Source organism: Vipera berus, assembly GCF_964194415.1.
Source record: "Vipera berus genome assembly, chromosome: 2".
Taxonomy (NCBI): Eukaryota; Metazoa; Chordata; class Lepidosauria; order Squamata; family Viperidae; genus Vipera; species Vipera berus.
Window position 1 is genome coordinate 71,433,555 of NC_138203.1, and position 27,690 is coordinate 71,461,244.

A 27,690-nucleotide genomic window follows, 5' to 3' on the forward strand; every position below is an offset into this window, starting at 1 on the left:
AAAAAAAACTTCCTCTTCTGGCCTCCGAAGTCCTTATCCCATCCTCCTAACAAATCCAAGAAGCCGCCCGGCCGGAATATCCAGCCCGTTCCCTTTGCTAAGCTCAACCACCTCACCAAAGCAACACTCTTTAATAACGCCGCTACCATTCCGAGCCGAGAGGGGTTCCCCCCAAAAAACTCGCCCGCACCTGTGGCGCCGACTTTAAGCCCGGTTCGCTATCCAGAATAGGCGAGTGAAACAGGCTAACGAGAACACCGAGAACAGCAGCGAAGGATAAAACCGGGAAAGGAAATGGATGTTGGATGCTAATACAGACCTGCTCCCTCCCCCCTCCTGGACCAATTGGTTCGCTCCCGATGGAAGCCTGCGCTGCTCCCATTGCAACATTTCGTCTTCCCTCTTGGAAGTTGAGGGGCGGGCGCCGGCAGGGCATTAATTGTTCGCTTGACGCCTCACATGATGCGAGGGAGGAATCGCGGGAGCCACTCAGTGCCTCAGTTCGACCAACGCTTCCGTTTCCAAGGCGGGGGGGGGGGAAGAGTACGAAAATTACGGAAAGTACAAAAAAAGAAGCGCGCAAGTACGCGCATACACACACGCACACAAACTGGGATGTGTGTGTGTGTGGATTTTATGAAGAAATTAAGCTGCTGCGTAAAACAACTCGATTAGAAGCGTGGAAGAACCCGTTTCAGAGAAGAAGGACGAAGGGGGTCAGAACAAACTAATTCCTATGCGCTTGAGTAGGCCTTTAATGCTGTGTATTGATGCTGGACATGAGGAAAAGCTGTAGGGCTACATTTCTTCACGTCCAGCCTCGGGCCTGCAAGCCTGCGTTTCAAGTCATTTGGAAGGAAAACCCAATTCTAATCATTGTTTGAGGACCAGGGCTTCCCTATGGAGTTGCTTGAAATTTCATGTCTAAATCTGGGAACTGCCAAAAAAAAACTGCAGGGACTTGCCCAGGCAGTCCCTAGGATTCAAAAGGCACACGGAGACAAATCTGGGACTTCTATTGAGTAATTATTTCACAAATCCGGGATAAACTGGGCCTGGGAAACAGAAAGTGACCCACAAATCCTGGGTTGGAAGGTGAAAAAGACAAGACTGTCAAGGAAAAAGAAAAAGTTCTGAACAGAGAAATTCTTGGAGAGGTTGGGAATAGCATCTCTATTTTTTCAGTGACTAAGCTCCACCCTATCACTTTCCATCAGATATGAATGTCATTAGTCTAAACTGGTGGTATAAAAATCACCAGCCTGTAATGATAAAATGACAGACGCCATAAACCAGAAATTTTTGAATGAATCTGATTAGCTCATTTCAGAAATCAGCCCCTTCCCTCCTTAAAAGTTGGGAACCATCAGTCAGTCACCATGGTAGGGCAAAAAAGGACCTGGTGCTCTTTTGCCTCAATTTTATTATGATTCTTATTTGTTTTTATATTGTCATGTGCCACATCATATACGGTAGTCCTTCACTTACAACAGTTCGTTTAGTGACAGTTTAAAGTTACAATGGCAGTAAAAATGTGACAACTGTTTTTTCATAGTTATGCCCTTTGCAGCATTCCCATGATCATGTGATCAAAATTCAGATGCTTGGCAACTGGTTCATATTTATGACTTCTGCTGTGTCCCAGGATCATGTGATCACCTTTTCTGACAAGCAAAGTCAGTGGGAAAGCCAGATTCGCTTAACAACCAGGTTACTAGCTTATCAACTTGATTCACTTAATAACTGTGGCAAGAAAAGTCATAAAATGGGGCAACATTCACTTAACAAATGTCTCACTTAGCAACAGAAATATTGGGCTCAATTGTGATCGTACGTTGAGGACTGCCTATACCAAGATGTTGTATTTATTGTGTATATTATACTGTTGCATTTTTAAACGTTTTTTTTCCTGCACTGAATCTTCAATAAAGTGCTATGTAGGTTTCTGAAATCTGAGCTATGAACAAGAATTAAAGCTTTTTACATTTCAAGTCCTAAAACCAGAAGTGGCAGCAACAACATGTACTTCCAATAATAAAAGTGGCACAAGAAACAAAATGTTAGTTTTTTTTATTTCTCCGCATCATCTCCCCACTCCTCTGGACAGCAAAAAATAAAAAAACAACTATGAATAATATGGAGAAGACAAACTAAATAATAGGTAAGGTAAAGGTAAAGGTTCCCCCGCACATGCGTGCTAGTCGTTTCCGACTCTAGGGGCCGGTGCTCATCTCCGTTTCAAAGCCGAAGAGCCAGGGTTTGTCCGAGGACGTCTCCGTGGTCATGTGGCCGGCATGACTAGACACCAAAGGCGCACGGAACGCTGTTACCTTAGTGGTCCCTATTTTCCTACTTGCATTTTTTCATGCTTTCAAACTGCTAGGTTGGTTACGCGGCACTTGGGATTCGACCCGCCAAACTGCCGATCTTCTGATCAACAAGCTCAGCATCCTAACCCACTGAGCCACCGCGTCCCTAAATACATAAACTAAATAATAGTAGTGCTCTAAATGCAGGAAACAGTAATTGAAGCTCATGTAGGGATTAGAGCTCTCTGAGGAGTAGTGGGTGCTCCTAGAATGGTGTGGCCATATAGCAAACCTCCTCAGCAACAATTTATAGAAGGAAGTGCAAAATAATCCCCAAGGAAAAGTACGATGGCCTGCCTAGTGTAATGGTATTTCAGATGTTTCCAGTAATAATCAGTTTGCAAAGTCAGTACCTTGTTTATTTTCAGAGATAGAAACCAGGCAAAACTATGATCTTACTCAAGTGCTCAATAAGAAAAAAAAAGATTCTGTTCTGGCCGAAGTAACACAGTGTTTGAGAAGCACTGCATGTTTTTTAAACAACAAAATACTGTATGAAGTAAATAAATGTTGCACAGCTTTTTCCGAAGTTGTTCCTGATTTGCATCATAGTCACAGTTACATTCCTAGGTAATTCTAATCAATAAAAATGAAAAGTTGGTAGACAGGATGAAAATGATATATTTTGCTTTGCTTATCAATATAACAATAACATTATATGCTCAGTATTGTTTCAGGTGCAGAGACAAAATGTTGCTTTAACCCTTATGGGGTATAGAAAAAGCTAAACATATAAGATGCAGATTATTCCATTTATATCCATTTGAGCAACCTTTTTCACACTGGCACTATCTTGATGCAGTAAGACTGTAGCTCACAAAATTTTCAGCCAGTAAGAATGAAAGCTGTGGGAATTCCAGGTTGCAAAAGGCTGTTTTAAAACAAAATGTTGCAACTAAAGAGTAGGCTTTTGAGGTCACTTGAGTCACAACCCCATAGTCTTTTGAACTGAGATTTAGTCCACTAGAAGCAAGTGAAATGATGTCATTATCTGCATTTTGTTCTTCCCCTTTTCTCAATGGACAGGTTTCCTTCCCCCTTACTATATAGTTCTCTCTGAGCTCATACACATAGCCTTAAAATTATCATAGATAAAACATATGGTTTAGCATAACATGTAAACCTTGGTTTAAACCAAGAATGGCAAAGAAGAAGAGCCGACAAGGGATAAGGAAAGTTAGGGATTGCTGTTCTAAAATTATTTCATGAGTTCTCTTTCCAAAGAACCCAGACAATGAGTAAACCTTATTTGTACCCAATGCTAACTCTTTCAACAGAAATGAATTTATGACCTTGTGACTGAGAATTAAGTTGATTGCATATTACTGTCTCTCTTGAGGGATGGCTTAGCCCCTTTTTTAACAGTTTTCATTTTTTATACCGGTAGTTGCAATTGAAATTTTTAATAAACTTGAAAAATATAATTTAATAAAATTAAAGTAAGAGTTACGAGACCTGCATTTTTGAAGATGGCAATGAATTCAGAAGAAAAAATCATAATACAAAACCAAAATATAAATTTCTTTGAAAAACAACTAACTGTTGCCAATTATTTAAATAACTGAAACTTTTAAAAGAATAATTCCTTTGTTTCTGAAGTTTTGCACATAAAAATGGCCCAGGTGAGACAGAATAGAAAGAGTTCATTTTTAAACATTTCAAAAAAACCCCTCACCCTACAATAAAGAGATGAAACTACTCATTTCATATTGCAAATATCCATTTTTAGGGCAGAGCAGATTTATCGCTCAATCAATTTGATTTGAGAGAGACATCTCCCCCGTGTTCTCAGTTTTGTGTTGCACTGTATTTGAAAACATTTTGTACCCAAAGCAGCTTACAAGCAAACTATTGTTACAACATACTTAGGAAGACAGCAGCATCAATGAATTACAAACTGTCAATGAGATGTGAACTTTGCAATTCATTCTAAAAACCAATCAGTGAATTCTGCATTTTATGGGATGATAAAACAGTGTAAAGGCCATATAATACGATCCAGAATGTTTACTTAATGTCTTAGGATTGCTTCTCTTTGTATTTCTCTTCAGTTTAAGTTTTACTCCACTGATTTGAAATAGATTTTTTTTCAATGAGCAGAAATTTAAAAGCATGCACAAATAATTCAATATAAATAAGTGAGGAGGAGGAGGAGAAGGAAGAGGAGGAGTCAAGTATTCTCTAAAATCCACATTATTATTATTATTATTATTATTATTATTATTATTATTATTATTATTATTATTATTATTATTATTATTATTATTATTATTATTATTATTATTATTATTATTATTATTCCTATAGCAAAAAGTTGTGTGTACTCATTCTCAGGATATCAGGCCATGATTTGGTCCCAGTTACTAACTCCATGATCTCCATACTGAATAGAATATGTGTTTAGAGGATTCTTGGCCTAAAGGTAAGGTAAAGGTTCCCCCGCACATGCGTGCTAGTCATTTCCAACTCTAGGGGCCGGTGCTCATCTCCGTTTCAAAGCTGAACAGCCAGCGCTTGTCCGAGGACGTCTCCGTGGTCATGTGGCCGGCATGACTAGACACCAAAGGCGCATGGAACGCTGTTACCTTCCCACCGTAGTGGTCCCTATTTTTCTACTTGCAGTTTTACGTACTTTCAAACTGCTAGGTTGGCAGAAGCTGGGACAAGTAACAGGCGCTCACTCTGTTACGCGGCACTCAGGATTCGACCCGCCAAACTGCCGATCATCTGATCGACAAGCTCAGCGTCCTAACCCACTGAGCCACCGCGTCGCTACTATTCTTGGCCTAGCATTAGCCATATGTAGAATCAATGGAGATGCAGACCACCGTTAAAGCTAACAAAAGGAAAGTAACACCTGTTTCAAACTCTGGCTCTCAATTTACAAATAACAGTTTACATTACTTCAAGTCACAGGTCTTGAATATGCATCAGCTTAATTCAAAATACAATTGATGAGTATAAATCTACTTCAAGATGACTTTTTTTGCTTCAAATACATACTTTTCTACATTTTTTTCTCCACAGTTTCTTATTTTTAGTGATACTTAAAACAAATTCAGTTCTTTGGTATAAATTTCCAAAAACATTAGGCCTATTCTCAAAGATGTTTTCAAAGGAAAAGATACAGCACATGACATTGATTAAAATGTTTACTTTCAAGAGAGTTTAATCAAGAGCAAGAAATATTTTCAGTGGCTGCCAGATTCATCTGTAACAGAGAATTCAGTAAAACTAAGTTATCTGTCACTACCAATCTGTCTTTCCCACTGGAAATATTTAATGCAGCCATGCATACTGGAAGACCAGTGTTAAAACCTCAATTCTGCCTCAATATATTTATTAAAGATAACAGAGGCAAACAAAAGTAACCATGATAATGTGAGTAACTGCAAACAGGATGACAGCGAAAGATGCAACATGGGAAAAGTAATTCCTGGCAGAATCTTCATGTGAAGCATTATGAGTGCCCCAGAATTTGCCATGCTGGCTTAGCTGCTAGGATTTATAAATCAGCAACTTCTAGGAAACCACAGGTTCCCCACTGCTACCATGCATTTTTCTCCATGGAGGCCATATGTACACTGAATCCTAATGAATTAAATGGGATTCTATACAGATTCTATAACCATTCATTTAGTGACCATTCGAAGTTACAACAGCACTGAAAAAAGTGATTTATGACCATTTTCACACTTATGAACGTTATAACACCCCCATGGACACGCAATCAAAATTTAGATACTTGGCAACTGGCATGTATTTATGATGGTTACAATGTCCCTGGTCATGTGATCATCTTTTACGACCTTCTGACAAGCAAAGTCACTGGCAGAAGCCAGATTCACTTAACCACCATGTTACTAATTTAACAACGGTGGTAATTCACTTAACTGTGGCATGAAAGGATGTAAAATAGGTCAAACTCATTTAACAACTGTCTTGCATAGCAAAGGAAATTTGGGGCTCAAATGTTGTTGTAAGTCAAGGACTAACTGTACAGAATAGCATTTTTGGATTTCAATACTATCACCTTAGAATTTCTTATATTCATTGTAGTTATCTATTGCCATCTCCCTATACTCTTTTTTTCTCTACAAAAAGGAAAATTTATACTGCAAATCATCTTCAGGAGTATAACTAAGGCCATCATACATCATTCTACTTTTTTAATATATAAAATTAAATGCACAGAAAACCTAGCTGCTCTTTAGAAGTACCTTAGATAAGAACTTCAGAAATAGTTTTACTTTGATTTTGTTTAAATAGGAAAATGCTTCTGCTAAAGAATTTTCTTTTGGTCTGCTAGAACCAACCTTTAGATTTTGTTGCCAAAGTAGACTCCTCTACACTTTCTTGCCTTCAAGAAACAAGATAAAAATATTCTCTTTTTTATTGAAAAGTTTTACAATACATTTTATCTTTAACAATCCCTCCACCCCTCCCTCCACCCAACCCTTCCTATCCCTCCCTATCCCTCCCCCCGCCCCTTCCCCCCTCCCCCCTCCCCGACTTCCCAGAGCTAAATACAAGGTATAAAGGTAAAAACAATCATAAACAACCATATGTTAACAACAATAAGCTATTAAGTCTATCGCACTCTAGCTCATATAAAATGACTACAAGCAATACTAATATCATATCAAAACTTATACAAATGCTAAATGAAACTTTTTAGTCCCATATTTGTTCTGGATGTAATCAATCCACTTTTTCCACTCCATAATATAACGTCGTTGCGAATGGTCTTTCAAATAAGCCGAAATCTTTGCCATTTCCGCCAGGTCAGAAACTTTTAAAGTCCATTCTTCAATAGTCGGCAGTTTCTCCTTCTTCCAATATTATATGGAAGAAGGAGAAATTATATGGCTTCAAACACCATACATTCCTTTCCAGACTTAAGATTTCCTTGTATGTAGTCACATCATGTTTGAACCCAACATTTATATTTTCTATTGCATGTTTCGGTATTCCCCATAAAGGTATCTTATAATTTAGCTTATGTCTATACTTTTTCCAAACGTCCAAGCATTCAATACATAAAGCCACACCTTGAAGTGCAGGCAAGATGTCTGCCCTCATTGCTGTAAACTTCTCTTCCAATTTTTCCATCTTCTCCTCCAGCTTTTCCATCTTTACATCTATAATATCTGCTATTTGTTGTGAGTGTTTTTCCAAAGCATCCTGTAAATCTTTAACCGTCAGTGCCGGAGCAGGTGCAGGAGGCAGTAAAGCTTGCAGCGAGGACTGTTGCACCGGGGAAGCCCCCACACTCTGGTGAACTTTAGAAGTTTTAGCCGCCATCTTCCCCCACTTTCACTTGCTACGCCCTTTCACTTTTAAAGTCCATAAAATCCATTGAACTAGAGAACAAAAATCCACTTCACCTTGACCTCCTGTATCGCTCTGCCTGCCTCTTCACACTCCAAAGTCCTTCCTTCTGGCAGGGGTGGTTGCTAACGCTTAGTTCTGCTCCCAAAAGCACGGAGCAGAAGCGCTGCGCAGCCCGGAGCAAACCCAGGCTTCGGGGGGGCTCGATCCTTCAGCCGCCCGAACTAAAAGCTCAGGCGGCCCCGGAGAGCTCAACCCCTACCTGGGGCCTCACCCCCTCCTCTTCTCCCGAGGAGGGGGCTTCCGAACCGCTAAAACAGCTGATCGGCGCTGTTTTCAGCGGTTCTACGAAGCCGCGGAGCAGACAGCCCGGAGATGGCTGTCTTCAGCGTCGCGTCGCCACCGGAAGTCAAAAAATATTCTCTTTCTTAAACCCTTTAAAGCATTTGCTTCATTGTGTACACAGAGTATTATATTATGATATGGTTTGTCAAGACTATATGATATACTGCTGTGGTGGCAAACCTATGGCACGGGTGCCACTGGTGGCACACAGAGCCCTCTCTGTGGGCACACATGCTGTCACCCCAGTCCTAGGCCTTCAGGTGGGTTTTATAAAACCTTTTCGCTTTAGGCCTCCGCTGCCATGTGCAAGAAAAAAAAAGGTTCAATCAATCAACTTCAACTTCTCGCGGGAAAAAAAAGATCTTGCAAAGTTGGAGTTGATTGGTTGAACTTTTTAGTCCCACCTAGTCTGCAGTTACCACCTCAGCCACGCCCACCCAATGGCCCACACCCACTCAATGGGCCACGCCCACCTGGCACCTGACAATACATAAGTGGGTTTTGGGTTGCAGTTTGGGCACTTGGTTTCTAAAAGGTTCGCCATCACTGTACTAATGTAAATTCCCTAGAGCATTTTTTACAATCAAAAGGACCCTGGAATAATAACTGTAGAACAGACATGTCAAACTCGCGATGTCACATGACGTCGCGAGAAGTATCCGGATTGTTTTGCCATTGCTGGCAATGGGGTAGGTGCAGCTTCCGGATGACTTGTCCGGCCTGCGGGCCGGCAGTTTGACACCCCTGCTGTAGAACTACATCTGTCTTTATTGTTTCAGGCTGTTGATTGGAACTAACCCTGTGAATGTATTAACAAGTACCTGGGGAAGATCTGACTTCAGTCTTCTTAATGCACTTCCTGTAAAGTGCCTTGGGTTCAAGTTACAGCTACACTCCTAATCACAAGGAGATGGGTATATTGATGTCTGGTCTCTAAATTAATAAAAATAGAAGAACAGTGTAAATTGTCAATGGAATTAATCAAGGTCAAGCTTGAAATACTAAAAACTGAAGATTTGTATTACTTTTAAATTATGTTGTGGAGGGCACAGTTCTGCCTATCAAATTAGCATAGAAAACATTTCTCTTTTTTGACAGATCTCTTTGACAGAAGTTCAATAGTATACATGATAATGGCACACATTTATACTACAATTAAAAAAATCAATGCATCAACATAAATATGCCAGTTAGAACCAAATCTTCTGATACACTGGCTTCATATCTATGAATTCCTGTGAAACAATAATTAGGCTTACATATTGTGCTAGGCTACAATTCAGGGTTTTTTTAAGTGCAGCATAATGTGAGAATCCATCCATTGTGGCTTAACAAATACTATGAATCAAGCCTTTATTGTTTGTGCATAATACACTGGCCTTAAAACACTCCAAAAAGAACAGTGAATTCCTCAAGAAACCAAGTCTGAAAAATCGTAGCTTTGTGTAATATATGAATTCAGCTAATGTCTGAATTCAATGTTTGAAATGTCCTGGAATAGGAGTAGCTAACATCAGATTCATTTTGTCAAGAAGCACGACATGATAAAATTACAGGAAGTCAGAATGTTTCTAATCATTGCCACCTGTTGGTATACTGAAAGAATAAGGCTTGAATCCACATGTACATTTATACATGTTATCTTTAAAATTCAAATAAATTCAAAAAAGGAAGGAAGGAAGGAAGGAAGGAAGGAAGGAAGGAAGGAAGGAAGGAAGGAAATGCAGTACTAAGAAGATAATACAGATTTGCATAAGCTCAAATCTAGTTATTGATCCAATTTTATATTTTAAGAAGCATTTATGCTTATAATATTACAGGTAGTCCTCGACTTACAACCATGATCACATAATCAAAATTCAGATGGTTGGCAACTGGCATGTATTTATGACAGTTGCAGTGTCCCAGGACCATGTTATCACCTTTTGCAACCTTCTGACAAGGAAAATCAATGGGGAAGCCACATTCTATTAACAATCATAGCAAGAAAGATCATCAAATGGGACAAAACTCATTTAACAACCATCTTGCTTAGCAACAGAAATTTTGGGCTCAGTTATGGTTATAAGTTGAGGACCACCTGTATTGGAGAAATCTGAATAGATACATTGGACTCCTGGCCATCCTGTTTAGGTGCTAATTGTCGATGGGTAGCTTCAGGATTTCCATGCATTCTGTTTTATAATTCTCAGTCTTGAAACTAAGTCTTAGCTTATACAACCCTTCAATAGAAGATTTACGTAGCCATGCTGTGATGGAAGATGGAACAGCAATGTAGCAAGCAGGATACCTCTAGATAGTATCTTCAGAACTGTCAATAAATTAAACACTATGTAATCCTTTTAATGAGCAAAATATTGCAAGCCTACCACATTTCACAAGATTTTACATGTCGGAACTTGCAAGATTACAGAGAAAAGCCAAAATCCTGCACACTTGCCATTATTACATGAAATTGTGCAAGTGACATTGCTGAAATCTTGTGACATTTTGGATATTTTTTTTTACAAATCAATGTCATTATGCAGTTGTGCCTAGTACTTGAAAAAGTTGGTCAGCACTTTGCAAGAGATTAAACAAAGGAATGTGTGAGCTCCTACTTCATATGCTCTGGAACAAATTTTCATCTGGAAAACAAGTTCTAGAAAAGAATTTGGTTCAAAAAGAACTCAATTCTCAGCTATTTGTTCAACCAGGTACTTTGCAAGCTCTCTTAAGCATAATTTCTTTATTCAAGCCAGTCATATATAATGATTTCAGTCAGTTCCAAGCCCACTAACCATTTGTCCTCAGCTTCTTACCAACAGGCATTTCCTGGAGAGCTATGTCAATTAAGCTCAACTTTTAATTAATTCCAAACCTACTTTGTAGCTTCTCTCTTTCTTTCTCTGTGGCTGTTTTTTCTCTATCCATCGACTTATTCCATAAAGTGCCATTAAAAGGGTAATTCACCTTCTAGCAACCTTGCTTATTCATAGCTTTGTGATGAACAACCAGCTGGATGACTCTGATCCTTTCCCACCACACCCTAAACAGAACTGGACTGCACTTGTTAACCAGGAACTTTCCACCCTTATGTAATTATGAAAACCCTGTACAAATACATACATCCCTCTAATAAATTACTTATTGTAATCTTTAATTTACAAATCAAAACCGTGGTGATATTGTCACCATTTGTATCTGTTTTATTTACTAGGCTGCATTTAGTTTCCACCCCAAGCTAACAATGCCAGATAAATTACAGCCTACACACCTTTTATACATTTATACACCAGACTCTCCAAGTCTGCACTCTTTCAATGTCCATGAACCTGATTTCAAGAAGTGCAATTTTTGGCTTTGCTTTGTTTGGACAAATCAAGACTACAAATAAGTTCAGCTAGGCTTAACGAACTTGTTGTTGTTGTTAGTTGTGAAGTCCTCCAGGCCTTCCTGTCCTCTACCATCTTCTGGAGTCCATTTAAGCTCACGCCTACTGCTTCAGTGACTCCATCCAGCCACCTCATTCTCTGTCGTCCCCTTCTTCTCTTGCCCTCAACCTTTCCCAGCATTAGGCTCTTCTCCAGTGAGTCCTTCAGTGACAAACTTACCCTCTATTAATTTTCAACTGTCCCCCCCCAGGTACTAAAAAGAGATTAAAATTAGCAACACATTTTTTACAAAGATATTTGTGCTGTTCCGATCACACTACCTATGCGCTGCTCCAAGGTTAATTAAATGTTAAGAAATAAAATACATTTATGGCCTACCTCATATCTAAGACTGCCTCAACATCTTTCAGGAGGACTATCAATTCATCTGCAAGTTTGCCCATTGGGTATTGAACTTTATATACAAGTCTACAGCTAACCTATACAAACACATGAAGCTTTAAATTTCTTATCCTGCTTGTGTACTTTTTTCTGAAATCCCTATTTTAAGAATAGTTTGGGAAGGAACAATGCAGCTAAGGAATAGGGATTTCCTGAATAGGGATAACCTGAAACTCAGTTACCGTAATAAAGATATTTTATATCTGAATCTCAAAATGGGGAAAGAGAACCTACTGAATTTCTGATTAAGCCCCAATAATTTGCCATATATCAATTAAAGCAAGGGTGTCCAACCTTTGCTGGACCATGCTGGCTGGGGAATTCTGGGAGTTGAAGTCCACATGTCTTAAAGTTGCCAAGCTTGGATACCCCTGAACTAAAGGCAGTGAAGAACTGACAAGGAAAACTGTTCTATGGGACCAGTGGGCTGCTCTGAGCTCCAGGATGGGAAAAGGGAGGGATATAAATATATGTCAAAGAGAAACAGGCCACAGAAATTTTCCACGCTCTGTTTCTCAAAACCATATGAAGCTATTATAGGCACATTTTTAAAACAGTCTGCAGAAGACAGACCGCAAAGTATGTTTTAAATGAAGTCAGATAAGCAAGCCAAAACAAATCAAAACCTATATATGAGAACAGCTGAAGTTTAAAATTTTCAATTTTTCTTTATCTTCAACAACAATCTTTCAGAAGTTGCTAAATTACAACCATTTCTGGGTAGACAATATTTTTCCAATCTGTTGCCCTTCCCAATCCAAGAACCTTTCATTTTAAGGAAATATTCAATCAGACAGGGATATTTCAAAAGAAAATTCTGTACGGCTCTATGAGTATATATTTTATTGTACAGGGTAAAGATCCTGCCTGTATATAACAATTGGTCAACAAGAAAGTTACATTGCATTTGACACTGATTTATCCATTTACTCTATTTTAGAATAGACACACAGTATTGTACCCTGAAGCAAAATGCTGGGTGTGCAAAAGTCTGACCTTAACATGCTACAACCACCCTTAAAGCACAGATGACCTCATTTCAAAGAGAAAAGTATAACCAACAAATCATTTTGAGATGTAAATAACACAGTGTAGTAAACCATGCTTAGTGATCATTGTGACCAGCAACTCCATTGCTAAGCACCATGGTTGTCAAGTGGAAAATCATATGACTGCGATGCACTCACAATGTCACTTCCCATTCAGTCAGTAAGTGAATCATCACATAACAACGACTTGCGATTTTGTTTCCATATTCTTCATTAATTCTGTTTATTGGAAGCTGGTTGTGAAGCACAAAAATGGCAACCATGTGATCACAGGACTTTGCAATGGTCATAAATGTGAAGACTTTGAATAATCATTAAACAAGGCAGTCAGTAAGCAAGGACTACCTGTAATTCATCACCATATTTTTTTTCCATTTACCTTAGGTTCTAGCCCAGGGGTCCTCAACCTTGGCAACTTTAAGACTTGTGGACTTAAGTTGAAGTCCATAAGTTTTAAAGTTACCAAGATTGAGGACCCCTGTTCTAGCCTATTTGTGTCTTCCAAAGCTATTTTTTCTGATTCTTGAACAAAGGCAAATTGCATTTGAGTTGTATCCTTGCAGCTAATGGAATCCAAGATAATGCTGACACTGAATAAAAATTAACATTCATTCACAATACCACTCTTATTAAGTCTGCTTGATAGTAAAACATTCAAATTAAGTGGGATGTATTCGTACATGACTAGACTCATGAGCCCAGACACACTTAGAATGCGATTGTATTCCCGACACGATGCCCTTCAGAGATATTTTTTCACAATTTCCATAACACTCATCCAGCATAATTGAAAGCCTATGTTTGGGTAAGTTTTAGTCTAATACATGTGAAGGGTGTGTTGGTGGGCGCAGCTGCTGTGCCACCCTACTTGAGAGTAAGCACGGCTGAACTCAACAGGATTTCATTCTGATTATCCCAAATATTTATTTCCTGTGCAACAACTTTTCTTCAAGCTGTAGAGCTCTGCTGCAGCTTTAAACTTTTAAGTTTAGTTTATAGACATACATTTTATATATCAATAGGATTTATACTTTATACATCAAGATATTTATGACAGGATATGTTGTCTTATTTCTACTAGCATACAACAGCAGCCAGCTTCTCAATGACAGTTAGTAACAGAGGGGATTTAAAACTAATTGCAAAAAGACCATGAATTTCCCAGTGTTGATGGCTTATTTCTAACCCAGAATGTAGACTAAGAAACTGAACTAACATGCTTAGAATTGCATTGTTCATTTTAGCACCTATAATAATTATCCCGGGAGTGAATGAGCAGTGGCGTAGCGTGGGGGGTGCAGGGGGGGCCGGCCGCACCGGGCGCAACATCTGGGGGGGCGCGCTCGCACTGAGCTGCTCAGGGAGCCCCAAGGGCTGCACAGAGTCGGCTTGGCTCCGCTCTCGAGCTGCTCTTTCTTGCAAAGCGAAACAAGTCCGGCAGGTGAGATGGGCGGCCACATAAACTGAATAAAATAAATAGAAGCGCCCAACTCTCCGCCCAGGCTCAGGCCAACCGCAAGCGCCCCGCAGGCGCCCCGGCAGGCTTGGCCGAGCGAAGATGGACCCGTCGGCCGGCTGGCCTAGCTTCATGCGCATGCGTGGCTTTATTTAGCGGGGCTCACGTGCGAGCTTGAATGCAGCGGCTCTTGCAGGTCGGAGCCCCGCCCAGCCGCCCTCAAGAGGGACCCGGAAGCATCCCGCATGCGCGCGACTCTTCTTGGAAAGTCTACGCCGCTGCGGGGCGCGTCTTTTCGGCGGTGCCATGACGTCACCGGGTTAGGGGGCGCAAATTGCCCCGGGTGCTGACAACCCACACTACGCCACTGTGAATGAGCAAGAGAAGCAATATGGCTGTTGCTGTTCTGGAGAAACCAAGCTCCATTCAGCCATGGAACCCATCTAATCCTAATCTATCTCTCTGGGAAAGATGGTGGGTGAGAATCATACCCACACCTTTAGCAATTTGGAAGAAAAAAATGACATGTAATTAAAATAAAGCATCTTCATAAAGTTCCTGGGTTAAACTGAAAAAAAAATAACAACTATAATAGAAATCTATGCTAAAGTATAGTACTGAAACAGGTTTGTACATCTTTAAAAAAAAGTTTCTAGTATTCATAGTTGCAAATAAAATAAAATCCTGTATCTATGAAGACATTTAAATATCAGTAAAGAACACTCCTTTTAATATGAAACTTGTTTCCCTCTATGTAAAAAATTCCCTTTGCCAAATCCCAGTTTTAATATTTAATTAAGGAATATAATCCAACATGTTTATATCTTTAACTGATATATTTTCCCAAACCTTTATTAATGTATATAATTACTTCAGGTTGTGATGCAGGTCTCCAAATGCAGATTTTTAATTGGAATTGAGATGCTTGGGCACAGAATTTTAATTCTCATTTAGCATATAATGTAGCTTCACATCTCCCTTGGGGCCAGTTTTATGTAAACAAGAATAACCTGCAAAGAAACCTGTACACTGAACAGTGTTGTAGAAATTTTAAAAATGCAGGAAAGTTTCAATAACAGTCTTTATCATTCATATCTCCTCCCAGTTGGTGGTAGAATAATCATGTTTAATTACTCCTGCACTATTTTTCATGTGGTATGTTTAAATCCTGGGCGTGCTGTTGAAACATATACACAAAATGGGCGTACGCATTTGAAGTCTTTGAACAAGCCAATAATTCTTATGGTAAACATTTAGCTACTCTGAAATTATTATTTCAATGTCTCGTAAGACAAGAGAGGAATCAAATGAAGTTGTTCCAGTCTAAAGCAATTCTATTGCTTTGAGTTAAATTTATAACTTTTAAAATTAAGCATTTAAAAACTGATGCTACTATGGAAAACTACATTATGCCTAAAATACTTGGAGAAATATTAGAAAACCTCTGTGAAACATATCAAACATTGACTTTTTATTCATTGATTTGTTTGTATGTATGTATGTATCCCGCCTTTATTATTTTTACAAATAACTCAAGGCGGAGAACATATCCAATACAACTTCCTTCTCTTATTTTCCCCACAACAACAACCCTGTGAGATGAGATGAGAGAGTCTGGCCCAAGGTCACCTAGCCGGCTTTCGTGGTTAAAACAGGAGTCTCCTGATTTCCACTAGACCTGAGGTCCCCAACCCCTGGTCCATGGACAAGCACCAGTCTGTGGCATGCCAGCAACTGGGATGCACAAACAAGCAAAGCCCCATCCATGATATGCAGGCAGCATGCAAAACCATGCCCCTTCCAGTCCACAGAAAACCTTTCTCCGTGGAACTGATCCCTGGAGCCCAAAAGGTTGCGGGCCGCTGCATTAGACCAAGCTTTGATAATGTACGGTGGTGTTTAAAAGTTTATGAACCCTTTTAAATTTTTAATATTTCTGCATAAGGGTGATCTAAAATATTATTTCTTATCCACACAGGTCCTAAACCTAAAGAAATTAAAAACAAGATGTGTCAAAAACATTAGGAGAATACTGAAGAACAATGGTGTGAATGGCAAGGTTCCAAGAAGAGTCCAAAAAACCCAAACCCTTTGCTGCCCATCTACACTTTGCAAAAGTTCATGTGGATAGCCAAGAAGGCTACTGGAAGGATGTGGTGTGTATGGATGAGACTAAAATTGAACTTTTTGGCTTAAATGGAAAGTATTGTGTTTGGCAAAAAGCAACCACTGCCTTCCAGCCTTAGAACTTTATCCCATCTTGAAGCACGGTGGTGACGGTGTTATTTTGTCGTTATATTTTTATCCCATCTTTTTAAAAATAACTCAAGGCGGTGAACATACCCAATACTCTTTATTTTCCCCCAGCAACTATCTTGTAAGGTGATTTGGTCTGAGAAAGAATGATAGGCCAAAGTCACCCAGCCAGCTTTTATGATGAAAGGATGTTTAGAACTCGCACTCTCCTGGTTTCTAAGCCAGCATCTTAACCTCTACACCAAACTGGCTCTTATGACTTGAACCTGCTTTGCTGCCTCTGGACCAGGGCATCTTGCCATCATTGGTGAAACTATGAATCCCGAAATCTATCAGCAAATTCCATAAGAAAGTGTCATAGTATCTATGACCTGAAGCTCAGGAGTAAGTGGGTCATGCAGCTAGACAACCACCCAAAAGACATAAGTCATGAGACCAAAGTATGGTTAAAGACCAAGAAAATTGATGAGTTAGCATGGCCAAGATAATGTCCTGGCCTTAATTCTATAGAAACGATGTAGAAGAACATGAAGGCAAGGATGCCCATCCTCTAAGTTGTAGCTGTTCTATAAAGAGGGCAAGCCTATTTTTCACACTTATGACCACTGCAGCATCCCCAGGGTCTTGAGATTTACATTCGGATGCTTGGCAACTGATTCATATTTATGATGGTCACAGTGTCCCAGGGTCATGTGATCCTCTTATGTGACCTTATGACAAGCAAAGTCAATGGGGAAACCAGATTAAGAACTGTGTTACTAATTTAACAACTGCAGTGATTCACTTAACAAATGTGGCAAGAATCTTTAAATGGGACAAAACTCATTTAATAAATTTCTCACTTAGCAACATAAATTTTGGGCTCAATTGTGGTTGTACGTTGAGGACTATCTGTACACCCACTTACCACACTTTTATTGGGAAAATTGTCCCTGTTATCTCTGACATTAATCTTTGCACTGTTCTATCCCCTTCGCTCCTTTGGTTGACTCAAAGAAGCCTCTCCTCTTCTCCGTCTCTCTTACTCCGTCCCCTTCTCTTTCCCTGTTGTATTTTTTCCTCTCCCTTTCCCATCAAAACCTCCTCCTTTTATATCCTCTCCTCTCTCCCCCTCCTCCTCCTTGCAGCTGGCTAGTTCTGGAAGCACCAATCAGCTGGAGCCCTGCCCAGATCCTGGGCGCTCAGCAGAGCCCCGGCAATACCGCAGCTCCAGCTGACTCTCCCACAGGCCTGTGTGGCGTCGCCGCCACTTCAGCTCATCCCCCCTACTACACTTTTAGACTTTTTTTAGACTTTTTCTTTAACCGTGCTTTTCAACCCGCTGTATGAGTATCATCTGCCAGGTTCCCAAGTACCACCAGTGATACATGCACCATGGGTTGAAAAGCACTAGGTTAGGGTTATGCTTGACACAGTGACAGAGCGTGCCATGTCTCTATCCTCCTGCCTCCTTCCAGCTGTAGGCCTGGCAAGCTCTGGCACCCTATCACCTTCACTGCATGCATTCCAGAACCACAGTCTCACTCAGTAACTGGATCCTGGTCCATCAATGGGAGGAAGAAGAAGATGATCATCTGTAGGGGGCAACGGTGATGGGGGCAGAAGCATGTGGTGGAATGCAGGTCATCCCCAAAGGGCAGAGATGGGGGAAGATAGCCAGATGGGGCAGTTGAAATGTCCCTGCATGGTTCAGCAGGCAGACTTTAGTATGGAATTTTGACTGCGTGACTGCAGGGGACAGGCACTGCAATGGCCATAATTTTGGGGACCAGTCACAAGTCCATTTTTTTCCCAGCACTGTCCTAATTCCAACCAGCAGCAAAGTGGATAGACTCAGCTAGAGTGGCAATATTGGAAGACCTGAAGGACCAAGTTAGGATAGATTTTCTCTTAGAAATATATCCGTATGATATAAAATACAAAAATACAAAAGCAAATAACAGGAAAAATAGGGGAGGGGAAAGGGAAGAGAAAAGTGTAGAAAAGAAGGGAAAAAGAAAGAAAAGCCACTGACTTCTGACTCCCTTTGGTGCAGCAGAATAAGATAGTAACATCAACTTTTTACTTTTACATAATAGAATAAACTAGCCCTTTCTATAACAACAGATCTATCTAATCAGTAAAACCCCAAATCAAAGTTTTTTTTCCACCTCAAGCAAGAAATCCCAATTACATCATAATGGAAGGCTGCCATCTAAAGGAATATAACTGAGATACATCCATATACATCAAAGCTGAAATGACCTGTTTGCATTCTGTACATACGTGAGTGGAATCAACAAACTATTTGCATTTCAATGATGCTTTTTAGTTTGCAAAAAGTAGTTTATGAATTCCACTCCATGATACATCAGTCTTCTGAAGGGTTTTGTAAATGAACCAAATACTGTACATTGCATTAAAGTTACAATGTGAGGAGGCACCTATTTTCATGTTCTGTTGGCAATCAATAGTATGGTCAATATAGCTTGACCAGTCTGATTGTCAGATCATGGCAGTGATTAATATATTGGATTTTTTAAAAGATGAACCTCACCTTTAATCTATAAGATCCTTATTTATGGTGGATTACATACCTATTCTCCTCAATTGCCTGAAGCATCTCATCAATCCATTACCAGCCTCGTGACTCCTTAACAGCCAAAGAGAGAACATGTGCATTTGTTCTGTCTTCAGTATGAGACTCTTTTATACTGCACGCAACAACTTTAGACTGGGAAACAATGGGACTTTCTTTGCTTGCATTGTAGACACAGAAGTGCAAAGATGCATGAGCCCCTGTACATACATGCAGTGTAGCAATTTAAGAGTATCAGATTAAGTCCAGATTCAAGAGCAAACTCAGGGAAGAAAACTCATTGGGTGACTCTGGACCAGTGACTGTGAGCATTACCTAATGGTATCTATCAATCAATAATATCTTTTGTTTGTTTGCACAAATCCTTACACTTGGGGCAGCAGGCAGTTGAGACCGAGCACAATCGAACACCCCAGTGACAGCATCTATTAATGCAGCAAGGGACACCATTTGCTTCCCATGTGGTTACGAAGCCGTATCCCTTGATCCTTACCTCAACCTACCCCATTCTCTATGGAAATTAAAGTGGAGGAGGAAGCATTATGGAGTCTACCCTGAGGGAGGGAATGTGAGATGTAAATCTATACATAATGCCTGATGCACGTGGATGCTTATTTGGATGTAATCCCACAGAATCTAAGCATTTTATTCTCAGCTCTTCTCACAGAAAATATATGCGATCTGAAAAAAATGAAAGATTTTTCATAAGGATCAGAAAATCTACTTAAAATTTAGAAACTGAAAGCTTGCTTGCTTGCTTATTTATTTATTAAGGCCGCACATAAACTCTAGATCAGACATGTCAAACACAAGGCCCAGGGGCCGGATCTGGCCCATGAAGTGGTTTCATGTGGCCTGCGAAGCCATCCTGGAAACAGTGAGGGGACGGCCCCCACTGCCTTGGCCCTGGCCCAGAGACCCTCCTTCTGCCAGAGACCCTCAGATCTGTCCCACTCCTGCCCAGGCCCCCAAAGGTACCCTTGATGCGAACGATGTAGAGCTGGCCATGCCCACCCAGTAGGCCATACGCACTCTAGCCACACCCACCCAGTAGGCCACGCCCACCCTGCCCCCTGAGGGCAACCGCAGTGCTGATGCGGCCCTCAATGAAATTGAGTTTGACATCCCTGCTCTAGATGGATCCTTTAATACGTGTGATACAGGGCTGGCAAGTGAAATAAGCAACCAGGCCAAAAGAAAGAATTGTCAGGAGAACCAGGAATAGCTTGAGTCTACGGCACGGCTTATAACAACAGAGCCCAAAGTGCCCGCATGGGTGGAATGCAGAGCAAGTGAATACAACTGAAAGACAACTGAACAGGAAAGGGCTCCTGATTGTAAAGCCTTAGAAGAGCACAGGTAGCAGGTACAGAAGGCAGTAAAGGTAGCCTGGGCAGTCGGTCATTGAGCCCTAGCAGTAGCAATGAGTCATCTAAATAAACTGAAATGGAAAAGGTCTAGAAGATACAACATCCCACCAGAAACAGTCCAGAACTAGCTGATAACAGAGACCAACTTCAACAGAAGATAACCAAAGGAGAGGTGATTGATGATGCTGGGGACCTGGATCAATATTAATAATTCTGAGATCCTGGAACAGATACAGAAATCATAGCTGAAAGAGAGGTCACATCTAAGGGGGAAATATCAGAAACCTAAAGCACTTATAAAGAGGATATATAATGCTTTAATTGAATTGGATTCGGAAACGGAACTGGTTAAAGACTGTATGATAAAGTGGTCACAAAATATTCAGGAACCAATTTCGTTGGACACTTGGGAGATAATTTGGGTTAGAAATGTTAAATGTACTTAGGCTCAAAATTACTCAGGCTCAAAATTTAAGAAAATTTTTATAAAATGTTTTATAGATGGCATCTGGATCCCAAGAAGTTGTCTAACATGTATCCTAATTTACAGTCTAAATGTTGGAGATGTGGTAGTTTAGAAGCTACCTATTTTCACATGTGGTGGACTTGTAGAAATATAAAAGCTTTTTGGATCAAAATTTGGTGGAACATTCAAAAGATTTTTAAGAGAAAGATAAAGTTTTCTCCGCAATTGTTTTTATTGGGTATTGTGGTAGATTGTGATGTTAAAGAAACTAACTTGATGTTGAACATGATAACAGCAGCACGGTTACTGGTGGGACAATATTGGAAGAAGGATAGTTTGCCCACTATAGAAGAATGGGTGTTTAAAGTTTCGAATCTTGCAGAAATGTCTAAGATTTCTGCTTATTTGAAAGATCATTCACAGGAAAGATATATTTCAGTTTGGAGGAGATGGATAAATTATATTCAGAACAAATATGGGACTAAAAAGTTCCATTTAGCTTATGAGTAGATTTTAGTGGGATATTGTTATTGGTACTTTGTTTGTAGTTATGTTAAAGGGGAGTTAAAGCACATTATGAATTTGGTTAATTGTATATTATGCATAATTTTTATTTAGAATATGATTATTGTAACTATAATCCTGTATTTAGCTCTGGGAAGTGGGGGGGGGAAGTGGGGGGGTTTGGGGTGGGAGGGATTTGGGGATATATTGTAAAATTTTGTTTTTGTAAAACTCTTTAATAAAAAAAAGAAACCTAAAGCAAGAAGTGTGTATGTAATAACAAAAGGCAGAGTAGAAAAAGCTACAGGACAATAAACATTAACATCAAGTGGAAGAATAGCAACAGAGACTAGAATAGAGTTAAATCGTGAAAATAGAACAGATTTAGAAGATATCCCATACAGGTTTATTTTAAATAAGAAAGGGATACAAAATTCACTTTTTCGATAAGAACATTTTTCCTAAAGGAATTTGGTATATCTGTTTTGCCTGGGTGCAGACTTGTCTATGCAAGCTGACTAAACTACAGCAACCTTTTTCAAAATGGATTACACACGTTGCAAGCTGGAGAAATAGCAACATTTTGAAAAAGAGTAAAAAACGTTCCCGACAGCTTCTCTGAAAACGTCACTGTTATGTAATTTCAGGGATCTATGAATAAAGCACTAAGGGAAATGAAGCAAGAGACATTATCAGACCATAAGCCTGGTCTGATAATGGACACTCTCCAATTTACTAATCCTCAGTTAAACCTTCAAGGCTTATAATATTCCAAGCACTAAAGGAGAAGCAGGTAATTTCATCTTTCAAATGATGTTAAGAGCTGCTGAAGATTCATTCATTATATTTTCTATGACATCCCATATTTTATGAGCCAAGCTATGAGGAAGGAATTAAATACACATTTATAGTAAGAGATGCTTAAGAGATGTGCTCAGAACTAAGGATGCTAACATATCTCGCTAGTCGACAAATGCTCTTTTATAGCAATAAATTGCCTATGGTGTGTTTGGCCAGAAAATGTTTATAAATCAAGGGGAACATCTGGCGCATGCATAGCCTCACTTTCCATCCACTGACTTCTGGTTTTAAGCCAGGATAGATAGAAATAACCAGTATAGTCCCCAGAAATCTTTAGCAGTGTAACAAAAGGATCAGTCTAAGTAATCCAGATGTGACAAAATGTGTATTCACCATGCATTTTATTGCTGAAGTTATTTGTGCTCGATGTAGAATCAGTTAGTCTTATATTCACGCAGCCAGGAGCTTAAAGAATGAACAAAAGTCCGACCATTTTGAAGCAACCTTCCATATTCGGTTTAAAATCCACATTAGACATCTCTTCTAATTCTGAAGGGCTTAGAGCGCAGAGTAATTTTTTGCTGTAATGCATTGTTCACAGTACCACAAGAAATGAAAGAGTCAGCATGCACCAGAGAAATGACTCCACACCAGGAGCCATTGATATCTGTCTTTTCATGAGTGCAATTGAGGGGTGGGGGATTCGGGAGGGTGCATGTGTGTCTGCATGAGAGAGAAAGTGTGTGGGAGTGTGGGAGATACATTACAACATCCAAAAGCTTCAAGGAGAGGCCATTAAAATGAAGTAGAAGTTCTCTGATTACAACATCCAAAAGCTTCAAGGAGAGGCCATTACAATGAAGTAGAAGTTCTCTGAACTCTGAATTTATACCACTGTGTTTATATCAGGACAAACAGGACTCACAGTGAAAGGAAAGAATAGTTCTGAAATAGTGAAAGCACCACTTAAATTCACAAACCTAACTTCCAAACATCTGTGCAAAATAGTTTAACAAATCACCAACCCAAAATAGGTAACACAATAAAGATATTTGTGGACATGTTTATATTCCAAGAAACAAGCTGTTTTTTTCAATATTTAGCCTGCGATTCTTTTATAGACCAAATCAGTTCTTTTCATAACTTTTAACTATCAGAAGATTTCAGAGAAATAGAATGGGGATACAGAGATCACATGAGGCGTAAGAATTTCAGGTCTGTGGGGAACCTCAATCAAGTTTTATCAATACTATTTTAGTCAAAGAAAGGCAAATTCATTGTCTTCAGATGTTTCACATTTCAATTTCCATCAGATATAGCCAGCATAACAGCCAAAGACTACAGTCAAAAGTATTTGAAGGATACCTCTTGCCCTAGTCATTACAGTACTGTCACTCAGTGTGTCTCTTTCCTATTTTTCAGTCCATTTAATGACCCCTCACCTAATATCAAATCAAAGGCTTCATTAGTTGAGGCACTAAGCTAGACTCTAGGTCTAGGAGATTATGAGTTCTAGTCCTGATTTAGACATGAAAGCCGGATTAGTGTCTTTGGGCCAGTCACTCTCTCTCAGCCCTACCCACCTCACAGGATTGTTGTTGTAGGGAAAATAGGAGGAGGCAGGAGTATTAGAGATGCTTGCTGCTTTGAATTATTAAAATAATATAAGGGAGGGATAAAACAAATCTAAAAAAAAGAGCAGTCCCAGATTTAGGGCAAGAGCCTGGTCCCAAACACGCAGGAAATTTATAGCTTCTAATAAAAGGAGTTGTTAATCCAGCTAGTCAGACAGGTGATTACTAGTTTCTCTGCATTCGTCAGATCAGATTCACCCATTAGAACTTCAGGAAATCCCATTCATGTTTTCCAAACAGAAAAGGCATTCACCACTTTATTTTACCAAACAAATCATTGATTAATCTTTCAGTAATCTCAATAACCTTCACTGTTATCCATCAAGGAACAATTATTTCAAAATTAGTATTGTACCACCAAAATTCTGGGGATTTTAGTGGGGTTCACACATAGATCCAATGATCACATTACAACAAAAAAAGCCCGTTTTTACAGGATATGGATTTGAATACAGACCTGGATGCAACAATATGAGTAATGGGAATCTTGATGTAAATTGACTTCTTGCATTCATTCTCTCATGAGTAAGTCCCAACTGTGCGCATTCCTTCATGGCAATTGTTTTGTAGGTATTATGTTCTTCAGATTATGAATTCTGTTTTGGGAAAAGACTCATCACTCTGAAGTTGACTTCACATGCTTAGATGTGGAAAATGCCTATCTTGACACTGCTGCTGTGTCATATCATACCTCTGAATAAAATAGAAACAGTTCTCTATCTCCCCCACCCCCTCCAACCTAGGCCACCCTGAACAGTGGTACTCAGAGGCCTAAATAGAAGCCTGGGCCCTCAGTTCCAGTCCTAGCACCATGACTGTGTCATGCTGTTCCAAAAACCGCACAAAAGCACATCCTGCTTTCACACAATGTTTGGAGGTGCTGTCCTCTAACAGGACTTCTGGAAGCTGCAGGAGAACACATCCCATTCTTGCACAGCCCCCGCAATCTCCAAAAATTGCACAAGATGTGCTTTTGAGGTTAATTGCTGGATATTGGTGAATGTTGGTGCAAAACATCATGATATGTCACCTTTGATATGGGTGCATAGGTTTGCCTATCACCGATCAAATAAATCATTATTTTAGAAAAAAACTGAACTGCTGTTTTGACTTGAAGAGAATATTTGCCTTCACATACTATTCCACCTAGTTTGATATGGATGGAGATTGATAGAATTGGAAAGAATCTTAGAGGTTATACAGTAGTGGCCAAAATTGTGGAAATATTTTGGGAAAAGTATATTTTTGAGGTTTGATGGCTAATAACACCACTTTTTTGGAGTAGTACCATAAAATTATATATCAATGGAAAGATAATTTAATCAAGAATGTAATGCAACAAAGTTTGTTCAATTATCTGTACTGTATTCTATGAAAAGATATGGCCAAATAACCTGAAAAAGGAAGCACAACTTGCTTAGGCTGATATCGGGTAGCTTTCCTTCATCTGATTGTAGCCAATGAGCATGAGTGTTTAGAGAGCCAATCAGGTGTCACCTTGTTTTGGCAATGACCCAATCAGATCACAGTAGGATTCAATTATTGATGTCATGTATTGAAGCTGAGAGGAGGACATTTGTCAGTATGCTCGCTATCAAGTTGGTTGGGTTGTTGTTTTTTTTGTAAAATGTAATAAAATTAAAGTAATGGTGCAAAGAGTTGTCTGGTTGCCCAGAAAGCGATGTATAATAGAATTATTAAGTGAACAAGGCTACAGTCATAAAGAAATTAGAAGGAAAATTGGTGGAAACTTAACCAAAGGTGGCATTTCTACTGTACACTTTTCCCAAAAGGTTTCCACAATTTTGGCCACTGCTGTATCGTTCCACCCTTTGATCAATGCAGGATATGTAGAGCAAGGGTTGTCAAACTTTTTCAGGCAGCAGAATCTGTTAGTTAAAATAAATCCCAGAACTCTTCATCAACAGACAAAGGTTTGATGACAGAAAATTAGCTACTGGTTGAGTGAATTTTCTTATTTCCCCTTTAGTCCCTTGTGGAACCCCATAAACCTCTTGCAAATCCCTGGAGTTGAGAAACCCTGTGCTAGAGCATCTCTGATGGATGACCATATAGGCTCTGTTTGAAGACCACCAGAGAAGGTCTGAAAAAAAGACCAGGAGGAGGAGGAGGAGGAAGAATATTATTTAAATTTTATGTCATAATATCCTTTGTGTGAAACAATCTATCCAGTTCCACTTTCGAAGAATTATGGATTACTTGAATATAATACCATGTACAAGTCTATAATCCCATTAATCTTATTAAAGTTACTCCTTATCCTGCAGCCACTTTTAGCATCAGTGTTCCTTGATCCATCTTATGCTTATTGCGAACTCTCAATTTTGCACAATAAGAGATTGCACTGACTAGTTTTAGAGGGAAAATATACAATCATACATCATGGTTAGTAGGAAGCAACATGGAAGTGTCAGAAGCAATGTAATTTACACTTTATTTTACCTCAGTTTCCACAGTTACAGTAGGTCACCTTATACAGTATTAAGTCAGAGTCCAAGCCAAAATTGTTGAGCTTATCCGAGTAATCCAATCTTGTCATTTGGATCTATCTCTACATGTAATATAAAACCTGAGCCTTAGAGGCACAATATTAATGTATTTTCCTTAACATTTTATTTCACTATTGTAAGGAGGAAGTTGGAAGTTAAAAACAAATTCATTTCTAATTACTGTAGGTATAGTTTACCCCTAATCCAGTTAAGACGTTAGAACAGGATTATAAATTATAACAATGTACTACAAAATGAGATTCTTCAAAAATAAATTAGAAATGTAGCTGCATATTAGCTAGCTAGCCAAACATGATACATGCTAAAATCAAACAAAATAAAATGCTGGCTTGCAATATATTTTATAATTTTGTTCTGTAACAGGGCAGCTCTGAGTTTTGAACTCACAGCCCCCTTTAAGGCTTCTATTAGAATATTTTTGCCTGCATACTTATTTTGGCTATCCTTAACAAGCCTATACACAACTGACAAACATGAAAGGTAATATGAGAACCACTATACATTTAAGTAATGTATTTGGCTGCCCAACTCATACCAAAAATAAACTAGCAGTAAATTATTGGTATTTAGAGAGTAAGGAAGATGACCCTGATGGAGATATGTATGATTACTCACCTAGACAACAGGGGCTAAAGCAGGGGTAAGCAACCTCGGCTCTTTTATGACTCATGGACTTCAACTCCCAAAATTCCTGTCAGCATAGCTGACTGAGGAATTCTGGGAGTTGAAGTCCATGAGTCATAAAAGAGCCGAGGTTGCCTACCCCTGGGCTAAAGTATACCTCTATACATCACTGAACTATAAGGAGAAGTAAGAGGTTCAGAACAATCATACATGAAAGATTCTGTTATTATAGCCAATCTGAATACAAGTAGTATTAGCCTTCTTGTGGAGTTGATTTTCTTGTCTGGTCTACCTAATGGAACTGGCTTAGTAAAAGTTGGACTCAAAGCAGAAGAAGGAGAAGGATGGATAGCAAGCAAAGATGGATTTCAACAGTTTTAGATAGATAAAGAAATGCAATTCCAGGTTAATCCAAGATCACTAAATAGGATATAGCATAGAAATCACTTACACAAGTAGTATGACACAATGGAATCCATCTATGTAGTAGATACAGAAGAAAATCCAACAGCACCCAAAAAAATGAGCAAGGTTGCATAAGTCATGAGAGGATGCCAGTTT

General features: G+C 39.4%; 1 protein-coding gene across 4 annotated transcripts in view; it reads right to left on the minus strand.

Annotated features, from left to right (window-relative positions):
- TJP2 (tight junction protein 2) overlaps positions 1-27,690 on the minus strand; it is an 89,192-nt gene that overhangs the window by 58,137 nt on the left and 3,365 nt on the right. Inside the window, exon 2 of one of the 4 annotated variants that reach the window (XM_081317521.1) lies at positions 8,867-8,978. The exons of 2 other annotated variants lie outside the window; for them this stretch is intronic. The gene's annotated coding sequence lies outside the window, so the exon portion shown is untranslated. Of the gene's footprint in view, positions 1-190; positions 204-8,866; positions 8,979-27,690 lie in introns of those variants that run through there. One more of the 4 variants, XM_081317522.1, reaches the window with a different exon arrangement.